Source organism: Gorilla gorilla, chromosome 3 (assembly GCF_029281585.2).
Source record: "Gorilla gorilla gorilla isolate KB3781 chromosome 3, NHGRI_mGorGor1-v2.1_pri, whole genome shotgun sequence".
Classification (NCBI taxonomy): Eukaryota; Metazoa; Chordata; class Mammalia; order Primates; family Hominidae; genus Gorilla; species Gorilla gorilla.
This window is the reverse complement of record NC_073227.2, coordinates 194,059,798-194,075,550: the sequence shown is the minus strand read 5'-3', so window position 1 is coordinate 194,075,550 and position 15,753 is coordinate 194,059,798. Positions and strand designations below refer to the sequence as shown.

Sequence of the window (15,753 nt, the reverse complement as noted above, 5' to 3'; positions counted from 1 at the left end):
GCTGCTAGGGCCCTTAGACCTGAGGGCCAGCCTTTGGAAACCCTGTCTAATTGTTTTGAGAGATAGGCCACTGGCCTTGGCCAGGTCCCCACAGTCTGGTTAAAACTCCAACTGCCATTTTTTCTCTTTCTGACACATAGAGTGTAAAGAGTTTTGTCAGGTCAGGTAGCCTCAGGGCTGGGGCCGACATGAGTTTTTCTTTTATCTCTTGGAAATCTCATTGCTGTTGGTTGTAATAGATGTAGTTTATCTAATCTACATTTTTATTAACTGTCACCTACCAAAATATTGACTGAAATCCTGCAGCTGTTTGATTTCAAGCTTTAAATTGATCTGGTATTGCTCGTGGGACTCCAGTTGCATCTAAATAGACATGAGAGTTGAAAGACCCATAAGGGGCTTCTCTCACTTTATGATGTCTTTTTTTTTCCCTTCTGGTTGATGAAATGCCAGGGTGAAAGGGATAGCCAATTGGACTAAAGTACAAGTGCCACTCCAGTTATTCAGCAGAGTGCCCAGTAAAGGTCCACCACAATACCACCACACATCCGCTCAGGGATGAACAAGGGCTGACTGATTGATAAGCTCTTGAAAATTCTTAAGCTCACTGCATCCTTTCAGGTCTCCAAGGAACGCTAAGTTTCCTCCCTGTCATGAGAGACACGAAGTGAACTTAGTGTTGGGAAACGGAGGCTGGATGGCCCTCGGGGGCTGACCCGCAGGGTGCCGGAATTTGGGATATAGCAGAGAGAGCTTGGAATGACTTATTACTCCAGGCTGTAGAATCCTGGAAAAGAGCTACCATGCAGCCCATGCCTGGTCGACTGGAGGACCACCTTAGTGGAAAGGGGACAATCTGGGCCTCTGGCCTGTCATGTGCACAAGCATAACAATTGCTTTTGTTTAATGTGCAGATGGAATATTTGATCCATTTTAACCAGGCATTTGCATCTTGATATCCTGTCTTAATTGCTAAAGTTTGTTTTAAGTCTTTAACTTCTATGATTCTTTAGTAAAATGAACGTATGGTTTTAGGAAATTATAAAAACCGGTTGGGGCTTTCCATCCTTGCTCTTCAGTGGTCCATAGAACGTTGGACCAACTATGGCATGAAAGCTCTACATCGGGGGGCAAGACTCCTGGTTGGCACTGGGGTCTTTATCGAAATCTCCCCGGATTAAATGGTCCTAGTTTACTAATGCCCAGTCTGAGGAGAGTCAGGAGGGACAGAAGTAATTTTCTGAAGTAGAAAGCTGTCTTTGACTTAGCAAGTCCTCACAGGGTTTAACAAGGCAAGCATGAAATGCAATAGTTTGAGGCAAAATTGACTTGGTTATGTTAATAACTAGATGGTCAGCAATAGAATGAGGAAAGAAGAAAGAGTAATAGAATAGATGAAAACAGTTAAATTTTTCTTAGCTTTAGTTTGATAGGGTTTTCCCCTGGGACTATGGCCCACGACTCTGGATGGGGTGGTGCTTTCTTGACTCGGGTGTGATGAGTCCATCCTTTTGTTTGTTTGTTTGTTTGATTGTTTTTTTTGCTGTACGAACAGCAGTCTTGGTGGTTAGCAGCGCAAGGTAGGGTCCTTCCCAGGCTGGCTCGAGTTTTTCTTCTTTCTACCTTTTGATGGGAACACAATCTTCAGGCTGGTGCTGGTTTACCGGAAATTCTAGGGGTGGTACATGTGCTAAAAGACTTTTAGTTTTGAGAGAAAGGAAAGTGGAAGATAAACCAAGTACACAATTTTTAAGAAATTGACCTTTTGTTTTAAATGTGGGGACCTCGGCAGTGGACTTTATTGTCCTTAGTGCCTTTTTACTGAGAAATTTCCTTTAGCACCTATTTTTATTAGTTTTTAAACCAAAGAAAGCCAAATACCATTTTACATTTAACAGTGCTTCTCGTGTGATTTTTATACCAGATAAACTAAATTTTATCTTTATATTAGTGTGTTATTAATGTTAAACCTAATTTTAATAAAACCTTGTAGACATATTTATCTAATTTTTAATGTTTACCCATAAGGTAAGATTTTACAGACTCTTTTTAACCTTTTATAATTTTTGCTAAAGAGCAGGTTGGTGCTTTAAGAAAACCTGTTATGCTTTTACTTTAATGTCCTGTTCATGGAAAACTGGATGATACTTCTTTAACTTTAGCTAATATGTTTACACACAGAATTTTCTTTACAATTAATGTTTTAAAACTTGCTTAAACTTTCAAAACAATAATTTTTTTGACTTTTTAACATAGGTAAAAATGTACATTCTTATGCCTCCTTATAATCGTTTTACCAAAGGTATATTTTACTTTTCTTACACACCTTGCATATCAACTGTTTTTTTAAATAGTTTTACATTCAGAAGGCCTAGTTACTTTTAAATTATACAACATTTTTTGCATAAATTATTTTTTATAACATTTTTCTCTTTCATGACTTTCGCAGACAATTCTTCGACATGCCTCAACTTTCTGACTTATTACAAATATTTCTTTCTTTAAATAAGCAGTTAATTTATTTCAGGGCAAGAATTTACCATATAATACTCTTTTTGTATAAATTTCCGCCCCCCCCCCACCCCCTTTTTCCTTTTTTTTCCCTTAGGATACTTCTGAACTGGTGAGGTGTGCTCACAATGAGGTTTCCTCTAAAAGTTATTTTTTTTACTTTTTTTTTTTTTGTTAGCAAAGCAGTTCCCATACAGATTGAATGCATTTGGGCCATCTGCAGGTTACTGGGTTAAGGATTTTTGACAGGAAGGCCTCAGTGCTTTCGGGATATGCCCTTGTTTACACTGAAAACAAAGTGGTATTGGAGTGTTATAGGGTTACAGAGAATACCTTCAATTATCAATTATAGGTTTTAAATTTACCTTGGCTTTTAAAGGAATAGGGTACGCTTTTTTTTTCTTAACTACTTGTATATCTCTCTTTCTTTCTCTCTTTGACTTTTTCTCTCTCTCTTTGACTTTCCTTTTGCCTCTGTCTCTTCCTCTCTCTCTCTCTGCCTCTCTCTTTCTTTCTCTCTCTCTCCTTGACTCCCTCTTTGTCTGTCTCTTCCTCTCTATCTCTTCCTCTCTCTCTTTGCCTCTTTTCCTCTCTGTCTCTTTCCTTTCTCTCTCTCTGCTGGTCTTTCCTTGCCTCTGCCAGCCGCTTATGCTGCTTTTCTCTCAACCACTGTGTGTTGGGGGCAGGGGGTCTAAAACCAGCTGTGACCGCAAGTGTCTATGTATGGGAACTGGTCTGGGTTCCCTGGCTTACAGGTTACCTTGTGCCATACCTTTGAAACAAGGGACCTGTCCAGGCTTCCTTCTAATGGCCAACCTACCTCTAATGCTGGCCAGTCTATCTTACACAAAGTTTTAAGTTTTCCTGGTGTCATAGTACTCCATAGTCTCCCTTAAATTCTTTTTTGAAATTTTTCAACATAGTTCCTAGTAGGGTGGGCTTATTTGTGCCTGACCTGTGCTTCTTCGAGACAAAACACCATGCTTACTCCACATGCACACCACAAAACAAAGAACGGGTAAAAAGAGCACACACACACTTTTGCAGATTGCACCAAACCAAAATCAAAACCAAAATCAGAGTATCCAGAAATCCAAGCCAGGTCAAAACAAAAACCAAAGTATCAAGCAATCCAAGTCAAGTCAAAAACAAAAACCAAAGTGCCGGTACAGGCAGACCGTGGGTGATCAGGCCATGCTTCCACTCAGATGGAGTAGGCAAGTTCCCAAGACCAGTCCTGTCAAGCAATTCAAACCAAGTCAAAACCAAAACCAAAGTGCTGATAAAGGCATGCCATGGGTGATCAGGCCACGCTTCCACTCAAATGGAGTGGGCAAGTTCCAAAGACTAGTCTTACCAAGTTTTAGATGTCCAAACTCCAAGTGCCCATTCCTTCCTGGTGTTCAGCCACTGTGTTGATCCTCCACAGGGGCCTGCCACACACTGCTCTGGCAAGGCATCCCACCAGGGCAAATGCCTACCCGGGAGCGCTCTCAGGATCTGTGTCGCTCGGGCTGTTCCCCAAGGGATGTTCCAGCCCTGCAGGGATGTTCCACAGGGCAGGCTTAAGCCGCCTTAGGAGCTGCCTCGACCATCCGCCAATCACCTCGCTTCCCGGTCAGGGAACCAAGAAATGTAGCAGGACGAGCAGCAGACAAAACTCCTCAGACACCAAATTAAAGAAGGAAGGGGTTTATTTGGCCAGGGACATCAGCAAGACTCCTGTATCAAGAGCTGAGCTCCCCGAGTGAGCAATTCCTGTCCCTTTTAAGGGCTCACAACTCTAAGGGGGTGCGCATGAGAGGGTCATGATCAATTGAGCAAGCAGGGGGTACATGACTGGGGGTTGCATGCACCGGTAATTAGATCTGAACAAAACAGAATAGGGATCTTCACAGTGCTTTTCTATACAATGTCTGTAATCTATAGATAACATAACTGATTAGGTCAGGGGTCGATCTTTAACTACTGGCCCAGGGTGTGGTGCTGGGCTGTCTGCTTGTGGATGTCATTTCTGCCTTTTAGTTTTTACTTTTTCTTTCTTTGGAGGCAGAAATTAGGCATAAGACAATATGAGGGGTGGTCTCCTCCCTTAAAATGAAGGAAATAACAGTCACCTTTCAGGGATTTTATGAAGATTAGATGTGATAATATGGATAAGGTGCTTGGTACATACTCTGCTTGCTGCATGTAGGGACTTCATAAGCAGTGTTTAGTATTGTTGAAGAAACTGAACCAAAACAACAGAATAATGATGACCAAAGGAGACATAAGCCAAGTGTGAGCCAATCCCGTGTGTGTTATAATAAACAATGCTTCAAAGAATTGCCTTTGGGCAAAAATCACATTAAAAAATAAATATAACTGAGGATGGAGAGAAAATTAATATTTATCCAAGCAATCACTTTGTGTTAAGCACTATATAGGGATATTAGGTATATAATGCTGCAACCAAAGTACCACAAAACTTAGCATCTTAAAACAACACTGCTGTAAGAGAATACCACAGACTGGATAAATTATAAAGAAAAGAAATGAAATGAAATGAAAAGAAAAGAGTTCTGGAGGCTGGGAAGTCCAAGAGTATAATGCCATCATCTGGCAAAAGTCATCCCATGTGGAAAATGGAAATGAGAGCATGAGACAGAGAGAGAGACACGAGGGGCCAGACTCACTTTAAAACAACCCAGACTTGCAATAACTAACCTGTTTCCAAGATACTTATATTAATCCATTCATGACGGCACCGCCCTCATGACCCAACCACTTCTTATTAGGCCCTATCTCCCAACACTGTTGCACTGGAGATTAAGTTCTAACACATGAACTTTTGGGGCACACATTTCAAACCATACCAAACACACATTTATTATATCACAACTTTTATGAATCAGCAGTCATGGCATGTCTTAAATGGGTCAGCTGCTTCAGGGTCTTTCATAGGCTGCAGTCAAGATGTAGGCCAGGGAGGCAGTCTCATCTGAAGGCTCAGCTAGGGAAGTATTCACTTTCAAGCTCACATAGTTGTTGGAAGAATTCAATCCCTTGAAAGTTGTTGGACTGCAACTTCAGTTCCCAGATGGTTGTTGGCTGGAAATTCCCTCAATTTTTTTCCACACAGGCCGCCTTTCTTTTTTTTCTTTTTTTCTTTTTTGTGAGATGGAGTTTCACTCTTGTTTCCCAAGCTGTAGTGCAATGGCACGATCTTGGCTCACCGCAACCTCCGCCTCCCGGGTTCAGGCAATTCTCCTACCTCAGCTTCCTAAGTAGCTAGGATTATAGGCATGCACCACCATGCCTGGCTAATTTTGTATTTTTAATAGAGACAGGGTTTTTCCATGTTAGTCAGGCTGGTCTCAAACTCCTGATCTCAGGTGATCCACCTGCCTTGGCTTCCCAAAGTGCTGGGATTATAGGCATCAGCCACTGCAGCTGGCCCACACAGGCCATCTTTCTAATCTGGATGTTTGCTTCATCAAAATATGCAAGTCAATCGAGTCTAAGACAGACATCTTGGTTTTGTTTAGCCTAATCATGTTAGTGACCTCTCATCACCTCTGCTGTATTCTACTGGTTAGAAGCAACTCAAAAATTTCACCTATATTTCAAGGGAGGGGATTATACAAGGGTATGAATACCAGGAAGTGGGGACCATTTTAGAGTGAGCCTACCACAGTAGTTAACATGGAAATAATAGAAGATGTAATTATAGCAAAAACTAACATAGTACTAATTCTGTGCCAGGCATTTCTCTAAGAATTTACATTTATAAATTCATTTAATCCTTCCAACAACCCAGTGAAGTAGGCATTATTATTATATCCATTTTAATAATGAGGGAACTGAAGCACAGAGAGCTTAAGTAATTTGCTTAGGGTCACATAGCTAATAAGAGGTGGAGTTTAAAACTTGACATTCTGACTCTAGAGTTCTTATCCCTAAACACTATGTTACACTGCATATGCTTTATAGCTATATAACAAAAATTACAAATATTAATTTATTGACAAATATGGTAGATTTTCATTTATTTCTTATCTTCTATATTTGAAGGAGGTGTCTGATTATTAGTAGTTTTACAAGAAATAAAAACATTCTGGAAAAGTAAGATAATGTATGTACTACTACACAGTAGGTGCTTAGTCAGTGTCAGTTTCCTTTCCTCTCATTGGTAGCTATACTGGGCATGGCAGAGTTAGGGTAGCATTCTTTGGGCAGTCTTTGATTTGCTCAAAGTTTGAAAATATTTTCATATTACTAGCTCTCTGAAAACCAAAATATTCAGAAGTATTTGCTTGCAGTAGAACAATATACCTAAGCTCCTGAGATATTAGGATTTTTGCTTTCAGAGTGGAACCCAAGTAGTATTTGAATAGCAAGTCATTGGCTTTGAGTGAATGAATCTCAGTGACAGAGTGAGAAGCATTTGTTTAAAGGGGAATTCTTCCAGTCCCCATTAAATTGTTACAATCTCCTGCGTAGTAGGATAAAGATGATGTATTTAATTTGACTTCTGCATATTATAGAGTTCCCTTAGCTTTGCTATTACGTCTACTTGCTTCTGTTGCTTTGAGGTCCAGTTTCATGATTCCTTGCCCTGCAGTCCTCTCCCTTACAAAATGAGATAGGATGAAAATATCTACATGACTCTAATAGACAACCTTTTCCTACTAAGTTTAAAGTTTGTATGTCTACATATAAAGGCGTGGCAAAGTTTTGGCCTGTATCATCTGAATTGTACTGCTTCTTCCTGCAGAACACTTGATTACTAGAATAGAACAGTTACAACAATACTTGTGATTCCTAGGTAATCTGAATACCCACTCTACAGCTTCACTAGCATACATAGTTAAAATTTGATTATACATGACCGTATATACTCTGTGTGTGTGAAAGAGAGAAAGAATATCTGTCGTGAAAAAGTAAAACTAAGTCATGAATTATTCTTTACCATTTTAAACGATTCCAGAACATAAGTGACCATTAATAAGTAAGTAAAAACAGCGTCCATTGTGCTCAGAAATTACACTCAGGCATCATTTTCTATGGTATTGTGGATACTTTTGGGGATGCTGTTATGGACTGAATTGTGCCTCCCACTCCCCTAAATTTATGTGTTGAAGCTCTAACCCCCAATGTGAACACATTTGGAGACTGGGTCTTTAAAGAGGCAATTAAGGTTAAATGAGGTCATAAGGGTAGGGCCCTAATTCAATAAGACTGGTGTCCCTATAAGAAGAGGAAGAGAAATCAGAAATCACTCTCTCTTTCAGAGTGGGTACAGAGGAAAGGCCATGTAAGGATACAGCAAGAAGGCAGCCATCTGCAAGTCAGGAAGAGACCTGTCATCAGAAACCAACCATGCTGGCACCTTGATCTTGGACTTTGAGTCTCCAGAACTGTGAGAAATAAAGTTGTTGTTTAAGCCACCTAGTCTCTGATATTCTGCTACAGCAGTTTGAGCAGAGTAATATAGTTGGCTATCCAGTTAAATGCCCTATCACCTACAGCCCCATCCTCATTGCCTACTTCCTTCTAGAGAGTGAGCTCCCATAGATCTGGCTAAGTGAGTAGCAAGGAAGCAATGTAATCTTGCGACCTGAGAACAGCCATTTATCCCAGCTGTTCACACTTGATCTAAGTTTGTCCAACAGATTCACTCTAGGGGAAATTTAAAGCAGGGACTTAGAAATTCTAGTTAGTTTCTGTGAGATGCCTTAAAAGAGAAAGTATTTGAAGCCTGGGCTGTGGTAACCATGTGCATGAAGATTTTTGGGGAGAAGAAAAAGAATAAAGTAGATATGCAAATGTGTGAAGAGAGGAAGAGATGCTAATCCATGAGAGTAGCCTAAGAGAGACTGGAGGAGGGACCTTGGCTGTGAACTCTGAAGTGCTGACTTCCAGTCTCTTAAGAGGCCCCATTCAAGTTCTGTACTTGGTTTCTATGAAATATCTCTGATTTTTAACAAAAATTCCTTTTTGCTTCAGCTGTCTGTAAGCAACTTCTGTTGTTTTGCAACCTGATTCCTTAGTAAGACATATGGAAACATGTAAATCAAAGCCTAAAGTATGAATTAAGTAAAAATTCCACAATAAACATAAGGTTGATTCATGAATTTGCTAATCATTCTTCCTCACTGTGGAAATAATGAGAATTTTATTCTTAATCTATGGCAGTTATAGGTCTCTATAGGTTCAGTTATTTTGATTTCTTGTTCACATTCTACATTGTAAGTCTTTCTGAGGAAGATCCTGCCGCGTGTTAACAAAGGTAAGAAGAATATATTTCATTTATTCATTTAAAAAATAATTGAGTATGTGCTGTGGAGAAGTTCTGGTCTGGAAAAAAGTCTTGGGCAAGCACATTTGAATCAGAACTTGTTTCTCTCTGAAGTATTTCATGTTAACTGGTGGAATAGTCACAGGATACCCAGGTATGACCACTCAGATGGTTCTTTATATAACTACAGGGGACACATTCAAGATTACTCTGGGCAGTATGCTCTGGGGTGTGCAGTGCACGAATTTATACCAAACGTGGAGCCCTGAAATGACTAAGCACAGCAATATGATTAGTACTATAAAATATATAAACAAAATCATATGAAGCACAATTAGTTCTACACGGGAAGGAAAGAACCAAAGGCAATTGGTGAAGGCTACATTGAAAAATGAGACATTTAATGCATGATTGGTAATTTTCCAAGCAGAATAGACAGAGAATGTGGACATTCCTAGCATGGGAAATAACAAAAATACAGACAAAGAGACATAAAAAAAATGCATGGAGGGAAGGATGGAGTAGGAACTCCCCAAATCTGCTTATCATAAAAGCAATGAGAACACTGGCAAAAATGAATAAATAAATAAATAAATAAATAAATAATTATCAACTTTATCAGAGCTCTAGAAATTAACTAAAGGCTTACAACAGTTCATGGAGTATATGATCAAGAAAAATTGCAGAATCTCAGAAAAAGTAGCAAGTCTTGTAGCATTTTAACTTGCCCTAATTCTATAATTCTCCCTAAGCTCTGTCATAGCCTTGAAAACCAACAGATTCATAACAATGGTAGCTGTGAAAACCAGAAGCTTAGCACCCACTGGATGGAACAGAACAGTTTGGAGCTACACCAAAGTCCCATGCCCAGAGAACTGTCATTACTTGGCTTGTCTGGAAGCTCATGGAAAAGTTCTATTCTCAGAGTCAGGTCTATGTGACCTGACTCAAAGCTTTGACTGTGTGATGATTCCTATTTGCAAGACAATATAGCTCACAAACAGGATACAAAGCAGTCGATAGAAATTGTCTTTGTGGAAGTCCAGATGTTGGACTTACTAGACAAACACTTTAAGCCCTCCATTATAAGCATATTCCAAGAATTCCTTCATTTAGGATATTGTAAATTATTATGAGAAAAAACAGAGTTCCATGGTCAAATACATTGATGATATAATGAGTTAAACAATTTCTGCATTGCAGAGTATGTCAGTACCTTTCCTCTGCTAATATACATAGTGATCATCTAAGAGTGATATATTATACAGCATTTCCCAAACTTCTTTGACTACAGAAATAAAACATCAGAAAACATTTTAGAGCTTATGGGGACAGTAATGACTCTTCACATGTAGTTTAGAAAATACAGGCCTAGACCATCATCTCCTGTAATAGGGTTATTCCAAAGATAGGAACACTGTCTTATCTAATTTGCATGTCTTCTGGTACACTGTCCCATACATCCTCCTTGCTTTGTAATTGTTTACTGAAGGAATATATATAAGTGGAAAAGCTAGAGGGGAAGAAATAATTAGAGGAATAGTAACATCAACAAAGCAGGATAAAGACTTCTGGTTAGCCAGTCTCTCTTCTTCATTCCCACCCTGATTATCCCCACCTATATATGCTACAGGCATCTCATCTTAAGACCCAAACTGATCTTATCACAACGTGGGCTTCACAAAAGCACTTTGAATTTTGTCATTACCCTCCACCATTTCCTGTCTTTTGTTGATCCCTAAACCCAAATCCAGCTGAGCTTGAAGTTCCCATTTAACTCTGACTAGGATTTGATGGACTGACATTCACACTCACCTGTCCAGTGTTTACCAATCCCAGCCCTGGAATACAACTCCTGACATATCTGCTTTCCTCCACTTCTCCTCTATGTAATACTTCAGATCAGAAGGAATTATAGTGGTTGGGTCACTGAAGTTGTGCCGAGAACAAACCTGTCTCAGCCACATTTAATAGCGATTTCAAAGAAGGTTCCTGTGGTTACCCTGATCTAGGTAATATCTCTTCCAAACCTCCTGTACTTTTCAGTCAGTGACTCACCTCCATTCTCCAGCTCTTTTCCCACTCTACTGAGCAGCAGAGAGAGTTAAACTAAATAGCAAAACAGGGAAAGGGACATTTTATTTTAGAATATTTGGTGTGGGTAGGATGAGAGCCAGTAGTGGAAGAGATCTAAGCTAGGCAAGGGCACCTCAACCTAGTCCTAGAAACAATGCAATATTATCTATTGAAGACTCCACCTCAGTGTTACCACTGACAAGCAGAGAGTGCTGTGTTAAAATAACGCAGTGAAGACAAGAGGTTAAGAAGCTAATGCTAAAGAAGAAAAACTAAAGGCATTGAAATAGCAACAGTTGTGATGCAAATTAATCTTATGTAAATGTAGAAACTTGCTAGTTCTTTAGAGCTCTCTGACAAACGTGCATTTAAGCAACAATAGTCAATTTTCCAGGAAACATCTTTATAGCATATTTTGAGTGGACCTTTTGAATAAAGCAATCAGAAATGTTTGTTATGACAATGGATAATAAAACTGCCACTTGAAAGAAACTAGCAATTGAGAGGGAGCAGCTTGACCAAATATGAAGAAGGTAAAAAAATTCCAATGGCTTGCTTTCACTGCCAGAGTATCTGAAACACACTAAGAGCACTGTCAAGGGAGCTATTCTTGAATTTTAATTCAGGTCCCCAACATGTGTCTGTCTCTTGGTTTACTTGGGAGAAACCCTGAAGGCTCAGATAGTCTTTGGAATAAGGTCACTGTAGAAGATTGACAAGGGGTCCCTGGATGATAGAGAGGGCAGACAGTCCCTTCTCCCATCAGTCAATGGTGGCTGGTGGCTGTTATTCGCCCTTCTAAGAAACAGGACAAAACTGATAAACTTCAAGAGCTGAAAAAAACACATCATAGAACAATAAAGCACACTGAGCATCCCAACACCCACAGCTGCAGGCAAGGTGCCAAAATCTGTTAAGGCAAAAAGTCACAGGCCCAGTGAAGCGATGGAGAGTGGGCAGGCACTGGGCAGAAAGGGGGCAAAATAAAGTAATTGGATCTGGTGAAAGAAGACAGGAAGGCTGAAGAAAAAGGTGATCAAAAATATGAATATAGACATATACATATGCAACTTGTATTTCTGCATGTAAACATCAAATGTGACAAGTATTTATCGAACAGAAATGCAGTAAAGCACGTTCCACATCTGAAGGTTACAGTGCCACCAATGTCCATTCTATTTGAGTTTAAGATTATCACTATGAGTTACTGGACCCGTCTCCTTATATTTGCATAGGTTTTTGAATTTTAATGACTTTGTTTTTTTCTTTTGAGATGCAGTCTTACTGTATCGCCCAGGCTGGAGTGCCATGGTGCAATCTCAGCTCACTGCAACCTCCCCTCCTGGGCTCAAGCAATTCTCCTGCCTCAGCCTCCTGAGTAGCTGGGATTACAGGTGCCCACCACCATGCCCAGGTAATTTTTGTGCTACTAGTAGAGACGGAGTTTCACCATATTGGCCAGGCTGGTCTTGAACTCCTGACCTCAGGTGATCCGCCTGCCTCAGCCTCCCAAAGTGCTGGGATTACAGGCATGAGCCACTGCACCTGGCCTAATAACTTATATTTGGTTATCATGGAGATGATAAATTCAAAATATTTATGTTTCTTTTTCCAACACCAAATGAAACCAATAAAATTTACACATTGTCTCTGCTAAGTATAAAACTGCAAAGGCTCCAAGATTTTACTCTTACTGAAAGATAACAAGTTAAACTGCCCCAGCTTTATCTACATATACTGACATAAGAGCACAAGATCCCTGAGCCTGCAAAACAGATCATTTATTACTCCCTGCAAAAACCGCAGCCAAAGAGCATCATGTACTGGTTCCCACATCCCAATCACTACATAGTGATGTGATGAGGACCAGATGTTACCTGTGTATGCAGCAGGGTACATCACAGGAGAGGAATCCCCCAATTCGGAGACTCTTAGCTAAATTGGGCTCCGGGAGCATCTTCCCATCTCCTCCCCTCTAGAGAGAGAGATTCCTCATTATCCTGGAATGTAAGAAAATGATTCTAGGTGGAGAAGAGGTTCATATCTTTATTAACATAGAATGTCTCTGGCGAGGCATGTCTCTATCACTTAATCTCTGCAGAGGATTACACTATCTCTAGCTCCCAAGGCTGTTCTTAAAAAGTGTTCTTCATTCAGAAGGCCTGAGCCGTGCAGAAATGAAAGATATCCATGAAGAATTGTCCCCCAACAGCTTCAATTTCTCAAAAATTTAATTTAGTTTTTTCAAAAAGGCTTTAATTTTGTTTATTTCTACTATCCTTTTATGTTTTACGATTTTTGAAAAATTCTTGTCTTTTCACACTGTAGGCTTTCATATTTCTATTATATAGAAAAGTCTTCACCCAAAGACTTATTTGATTTTGTTATTATTATTATCATTATTTTGAGATAAGCATTTGCTCTGTCATCCAGACTGGAGTGCAGTGGCGTGATCATAGCTCACTGTAGCCTCAAACTCCTGGGATCAAGTGATCCTCCTGCCTCAGCCTCCCAAGAAACTAGGACTACAGATATGCACCACCATGCCTGGCTTTTTTTTTTTTTTTTTTTTTTTGGTAGAGATAGGTTCTCAATATGTTGCCCAGGCTGGTCTCAAACTCCTGGCCTCAAGTGATCCTCCCATCTCGGCTTCCCAAAGAGGTAAGATTACAGGTGTGAGTCACTGTGCCGGGCCTGATTTCATTATTTACTCAATATTAAAATTTATATGGGTTCTCTATGATATTGTAGAAAATTCAACCAGTGTAAAAGTATACAAAAACAACCTTGAAAATCCCACTATCCAGAGATAACTGGGTACATACATCCATATATAGAAATAAGATATTTTACCTTAATGAGGTCATTAAATACTGCTTTAAAGTCTTCTTTCATTGGACACTATGTCATTGACTCCTTTTCATATGAATTCATATAGAGCTATAGCATGCTTTGAATGTCTGGTTTTAATTTGCCATTGAAACGGCACACTTTTTAATGGTAGTAAGAACTACAATGGAAGAGAAAGTTGGCCCCAGAAATTGCATCTTTAGGCTTAACTTGCTTTCTCTTTATAGATGACTTGCCCCTTCTTGAAGATGATCTTCAAACCAAAGGCTCTTCTACAAAGCCTTGTATTCCCCTCAGGCTAACATAGGATAGAGATCCTTTTTCTTCACAGGGTTTAAGAATAAACTAAAAGCGGGACCTGAATATCCACAGGATTTTCCCTTTACTTCTCATCTTTGCTCCTTATCTTGGAACATGGCTGCCTACAGCTCATTTGTTTCAGATTTCCTCCTAGTATATAACATAATATAACATATGCCCTTCCCTAGCTTGCTTCTTTAGTTCTCCTAACCACTATGCAGCTATACTTCCCTTCTTTTTGGCACAACATTGTGTCTTGTCCATCATCTTTCTACTGTGCATACCTGACTTTACAATAAGATTCATACGAGAAATTTGTCACCCATCTGACAAGGAATTGATAATGAGAATATATAAGGAGCTCAAGCAACTCAATAACAAAAGAACGAATAATCTAATTAAAAATGAGCAAAAGATCTGAATAGACATTTCGCAAAAGAAGACATGAAAATGGGCCGGGTGTGGTGGCTCACGCCTGTAATCCCAGCACTTTGGGAGGCCAAGGCAGGTGGATCACTTGAGGACAGGAGTTCCACACCAGCCTAGCCAATGTAATGAAACCCCATCTCTACTTAAGATACAAAAATTAGCCGGGCATGGTGGCGCATGCCTGTAATCCCAGCTACTCGGGGGGCTGAGGCTCGAAAACCGTTTTAACCAGGAAGGCAGAGGTTGCAGTGAGCTGAAATCATGTCACTGCACTCCAGCCTGGGTGACAGAGCGAGACTCTGTCTCAAAACAAACAAACAAACAGACATACAAATGGCAAACAGGTACAAGAAAAATGCCCAACATCACTAATCTTCAGAGAAATGCAAATAGAACTACAATGAGATATCATCTCATCCCAGTTAAAATGGCTTTTGTAAAAAAGTCAAGCAATAATGGATGCTGGCAAGGATGTTCAGAAAGGGGAACCCTCACACACTGGGTGGGAATGTAAATTAGTATAGCCACTATGGAGAACAGTATGGAGGTTCCTCAAAAAACTAAAAAATAGAACTCCCATATGACCTTGCAATCTCACTGTTGTGTATATATGTAAAAGAAAGGAAATCAGTATACTGAAGAGGAATCTTCACTTCCATGTTTATTGCAGCACTGCTCACAATAACCAAGACATGGAATCAGCCTAAATGTTCATCAACAGAAGAATGGATAAACAAAGTGTGGTACATATACACAATGGAAATCTGTTCAGCCATAAAAAAGAATGAAATCCTGTTGTTTGCAACAACGTGGATGGAACTGGATGACATTATGTTAAGTGAAACAAGCCAGGCACAGAAAGATAAATATTGCATATTCTCACTCATATATATGGGGCTAAAAAAAGTTGATCTTCTGAATGTAGAGAGTAGAATGATAGATACCAGAGTCAGTAAGGGTAGTGGGGAGGTGGGGGATAAAAAGGGGTTGGTTAATGCATACATACAGTTAGATAGAAGGAATACGATATAATGTTTGGTTGCGCAAAAGGATGGCTATAATTACCAATAATTTATCTTATATTTCAAAATAACCGAAAGAGAGCAATCGGAACATTCCAAACACAAAGAAATGATAAATGTTTGAAATGATGGATACCTCAGTTATCCCAATTTGATCATTACACATTGTATGTTTGTATCAAAGTATCACATCTACTCCATAAATATGTGCAACTATTATATATCTGTAATAATTATTCTAAAATAAGTTTGCATAGTGGTAATACCATCAAGTGAAAACTGCCT

At 39.5% G+C, this 15,753-nt stretch overlaps 1 long non-coding RNA gene across 4 annotated transcripts in view; it reads left to right on the top strand.

Annotated features, from left to right (window-relative positions):
- Nucleotides 1–15,753, top strand: part of LOC109026440 (uncharacterized) — a 207,138-nt gene that overhangs the window by 63,581 nt on the left and 127,804 nt on the right. Inside the window, exon 8 of one of the 4 annotated variants that reach the window (XR_008679182.2) lies at nt 7,785–8,627. The exons of the other annotated variants lie outside the window; for them this stretch is intronic. This is a non-coding gene — a long non-coding RNA (uncharacterized lncRNA). Of the gene's footprint in view, nt 1–7,784; nt 8,628–15,753 lie in introns of those variants that run through there. 4 annotated transcript variants of the gene reach the window in all.